The sequence below is a fragment of the Epinephelus moara genome, chromosome 23, assembly GCF_006386435.1.
Source record: "Epinephelus moara isolate mb chromosome 23, YSFRI_EMoa_1.0, whole genome shotgun sequence".
Classification (NCBI taxonomy): Eukaryota; Metazoa; Chordata; class Actinopteri; order Perciformes; family Serranidae; genus Epinephelus; species Epinephelus moara.
Genome location: NC_065528.1, coordinates 33,420,451 through 33,425,581, shown reverse-complemented (window position 1 = coordinate 33,425,581; position 5,131 = coordinate 33,420,451).

Below are 5,131 nucleotides of genomic sequence, written 5' to 3'. Positions count from 1 at the left end.
TCGGCTGACAGGATGTACCACTCTCTCACTCCGCTCTCTCTCACGCAGGCGCAGAACGTACGTGCTACTTGGCCGTGGGATGTAGTCCGTGTAGTGTGTTCAAATGCAACTGACACAGGGCGACGTGAGGCGACGTAGACGACGCAACAGTTGGCTTTCATCACCGCTAGTTCTATGATGTTGGTTTGGTGTGTCAGCACCTTTAGACTTTACTTTTGGTCAGTGTTGTGAACATTCACACTTGGTAAGAGCGTCAGAGTTCAGTTCACACAGATTAAAATTAACGACTTCACATTTATTGTTCACAATTTGAATTTTACACCACATACACAGTCCCAGAAATAAACTACTAAACTACAAAAGCTGAAGTTTATTTCTTCCATTTTCAAAAAGAAATTTAAATCTATTATAATTCCCAAAACTGGTTGAATTGACTCGATGTGTAGTTTCATATTTATTGCCAGTGTGGCTGTCTGATGTTTGGACGTGTTTTTTCCATCTGGAAGGCAAAACTTAAATAAATTTAAAAAAAATTCATTGGAATCTGTAGTGATTTGTTAATAAGGCCTTGTTTACACAGATACCGATAAAAATAAAAATGGATTTTTATTTATCCCGTAAAAAAAAAATTCCAGGTTTACACGATCAGTTGTGAAAGCGATATCCCTGTTTCCACGAAAACGCAAAAACGGCAGCTTTTTGCTGCAGTTAGCACGCCAGGCCAGCAGGTGGCGATACACCATATGTCAAACACCATAGAAGAACGTTCTGCACATGCACAGTGATTTGCTTTCCTCTTGGCTCTAGAGATAAAAACAATGATGAACTACATTTTAACCTTATGTAGCATAGTTAGCTGCTATGCACTGACTAATATTGGGCACAGCAGACGTGTTTGTGCGCCGATGTAGCGGTAATGTTGATGCAGCAGTGCAAACAGCTGCGTTGTTTTCACCAATTACTAAAATAATATGAGAATATTTAGCTACAGCTTCATGAGGCTTTATCTGAGTGAATGTGGGCTGTACATCCTGTTTCACATCCAGTCTGTAGTCTGTTGTTTCTAAAGATGGGGTAGATCCAGGGGGAAGTTTGTCACCACTCTGACCCTGGACACGCTTTTAGCATGTTCACACACAGTGCTGTGTTTATGCTGCAGTATCAAAGGCAGGCGGCTCGCTGCCCTCTGGGTTGGAAGAAACTCACTTGCTTGGGTGAAGGAGTTCAAGCGTCTTGAGTGAGGGCAGAATGGAGCGTGAGATGGATCGCTGGTTTGGTTCAGAGGGAGCTGAGCTGGTCCATCTCTGTCCCAACCCTCACCTATGGTCATGAGCTCTGGGTAGTGACTGAAAGAATGAGGTCACAGATACAAGCGTCTGAAATGAGTTTCCTCTGTAGGGTGTCTGGGCTCAGCCTTAGAGATAGGGGGAGGAGTCAGACATCTGGAGGGAGCTCGGAGTAGAGCTGCTGCTCCTTCATGTTGAGGTGGTTCAACATCTGATCAGGATCCTCCTGGTCCAGCTGGTAGAGGTGTTGTGTCCAGCTGGTGTCAGTGAATATAGATGAGAGCTGGACAGTCACAAGTCAACACAACAGTATTATAGAAATATTCCATTTTAAAGATGCTGGCAGGGCGTCCACACATTTCAGTCCTTATTTTTCCGAGTGTGTTGAGCTGAGTTTTTTCGCTGAGTCTCAGACAGACTCTGAAACTCTGAATAACATGGAGCCTGAAAAAACAAAACAAGAAGCTGAAGTATGTCAGTCATGTCACTTTCTAGGAAACCTGCTGCAAGGAGACACGAGTGTCAGACTCAACAACACAGCTGGAACAAAAGTTTCTGCAAAGAGTTCCTAAAATACAGAAAATCACTCTCAGTGTCCCTGCAGCAAAAAGTTAGACAGTCAACGTCATGACTGACCTCAGACCAGTTTGTCTCCTCAGTGATAGAAATCTGGTCAAACAAGAGACGTTAAGGACCATAAGAGGTTAGAACAAGTTTGTATTCTGCAATCAAGGAATACATTTGTATGTTTCATTCGTATCACATCAGCGTTTCTAAAGCGACGTAGTATCTGAGCAGGAGGTGGAGGGGGAAGGTGGATGGCGTGACACCAACAAACAGCAATGTTGGTTATTTTTAGTGAGACATCTGTGTTTCCAGCGTCTTTTTAGCCACAAACGTGGGTGTTTTTTAGCCCGTCGCTGTTTCCTGCTGCAGATCAGTCTCACTCCCAGCTCCTCAAACGCCAGCACTTCATCTGTGGTCCGTCGGTGTCAGACATCGACACACAAAGGCATCCTCCTGGTGTTATGAGACAGCGTGGCGGCATTTGTTGATGCATAAAGAGTGAAAAGGTCTGTGTGGGGTGGACAGGTCAAACACACTCAGGACTTTCACCCAGGAGCCCACTGTTCATGTCCCCATGTGAAGCCAAAAGTAATTCAAGTTATTGTAATAATGACGTAGAGTGTTTAGCATTACATTACATTACAATAGTAACTGTACTTATTTTAAACTGAACCATGATGTTGTTTTCTAAAGCTAACCTATAATTTTGTTGCATAAACTTAAAGAAATAAATCTAAAAATTATCATTTTTCGTCTGTATGCATTAAAGGAGCAGAAATGTTTCATTTCCTGTGAAAAAACTGAAGTTTATTTTGAAGAGACAATGCGTGTAATGAGCGTAAGTTATCACGCAGTCTTTAAACTTTAATATGGTCGGAACAATGGGATGTCAAACCAATGGGCTGTTCCCATTTTAATGTGACAAGCCGCTGACCAGGTTAGTATCTGATGAGTTGGGAGTAAGGATGTGTTTCCTGTCGGGATGGTGCCATGGAAACTGGGTAACAAGCCAAACATGATCTTTTTCCAACTATAACCAAGTGATTTTGTTCCCAGTGTTGTGTTTGATTATTTAGATTTCTGTCATTTTAACCTCGCAAATTAGCTGTTAGTTAGTCAGCTTAAATGTACAACGCCAACATTTCCTCTGGTGACCTGGTTACTGAATAAAGACACAACTCTTTAGACTCTTATATTCCTGTTGCCACTGAAAGACTCTTCATGTAGTACAAACTGTCACGCTGGACTTTATCTCAGCACGAACTGCACTTTATTTAGCTCTCTATATTCAGCCTTGGTCTTAAAGGAATAGTTCACCCAAAAACCATATGTTTGTTTTTACCTTATATTTTATTGCTTCTACATCCCTGACGTGTCGTCAGTTGAAGCCTGTGTGGAAGAAGAATTTAAGGTTGAAATCGTATTTGGAGACAGGAGCCCTTTTTTAGACAGGAGTTGTGCAAATTTGCAGGAAAGCCCAATCAGTCTTTTTTCAGCATTGGCAGTATAAAAACAAAATCGGGGAGTGCAGCAAAATGCCGCCTACCTACTTTTGTTTGTACAGAATGTGCCTTTTTCGGGGCAATGGGGGGCGTGAGCAAGTAACAAAACGTGTAGCTCAGCATGTGACNCCTCCCGTTGCAGGAGGCCGCCTCGTTCTGTTTAAACTAAAAGGGTTCCACCAATATGTCTACCCTACGAGGCGGAAAATTGGGCACCTCGGATCAACTCGCCAATCCGGCTCTGTGTGTCTAAACGCTCGCAGCTTGTCGGCAAAACGGCCCAACATTCGCCGAAAGTCTGGCAGTGTAAAAGGAGCTACAATAGACAACATATTCTCACAGAATGGTTCATACGATATCTTACAGACTTGCACCCCACAGACAACGTTATGCCTTTAATGTAGAGTAATGTAATTAACGTAAACACACTGAGGAAACACGGTGAGGACGAACCCTAAAATGAATTCACACAGATCCAAACACCTGACTCCAGGCGAAAGTCCTGGGTGATAGTGACCCATCACCCCAACCTGCCTCTTTATAAGCGCTCAGGTCTGCTTCCCTCTTTACTGCCGTCAGCTCATTGGTCACGTGATCAGTTACGTGGGATACGTGTAAATTTGGGTGCCTTGCTTTTTACAGCATGAAAACTTTGTGCCTGCAGCAGAACAAAACCACACAGCTTCAGACGAGTCCAAGTCGCCTCTTCATGTCTCTGTATGTGAGGAACCAGGAGGTACCTGAAACCTCCACTCCAACCTGTCTGTGTACTCTCAGTCTCCACCATCTCAAACCTCAGTGATGATGAGATTTCACCTTTAAATGATGTTGAGAGCTTCACACACTCGTCCTGAGAGATTTAAAGACACCACACACACTGAAAAACAAACTGCTGTGTTCAGACCTTAAAGTGCCCTGAATCTCCTCCCAGCTGCTCAGAGTAATAACGCAGAGCCGGCCGGGAGATTTAGGGGATTTGTAGGGCCGCTGTCGGGCACAACAACAACAACAATATAAACAACAACAACAGGAAGTGTGTCTGTGAGTGTGTGTGTGTGAGTGTGTCTTTAAGATTTCATATTCATATTGTAGAAATTTACATGAGAGAAGAGAAAGAAGGAGGGAGTGTGTGTCTCTACAGAACAGAAGTGACACCAATCTGTCAGACAACCCACACACACACACACACACACACACACATAATAATAAAGACAAAATGAAGACGAGGAGGAAGAAAAGAACAGAGAGGAGGAAGACGAGACAAATGGAGACAGTTTGTCATTCACATGACAAATTATGTGTTTTTACTGCAACACCCCCCCCNACCAATCTGTCAGACAACCCACACACACACACACACACACACACACATAATAATAAAGACAAAATGAAGACGAGGAGGAAGAAAAGAACAGAGAGGAGGAAGACGAGACAAATGGAGACAGTTTGTCATTCACATGACAAATTATGTGTTTTTACTGCAACACCCCCCCCACNTCACACGACCGATCCTGTGATTTGATTCCAACCCCCCCCCCACACACACCTGACTCCCCCTCCCTCCCTCCTTCCACTCTTTCCCTCCCTCCCTCTACTCCTCTCCATCTCTCTCTTCCCTCCTTCTCTGTCTCCCCCACTCCCCTCTCTCACCCCTCCCTCTTCCTCCTTCCCACCTTTCTCCTTCTCTCTCTCCCCCTCTTCCCTCCATCTTCCCCTTCATCTCTTACTCCTTTCCACCCTCACTAATTTTCCTCTCCCTCCCCATCCTCCTCTCCT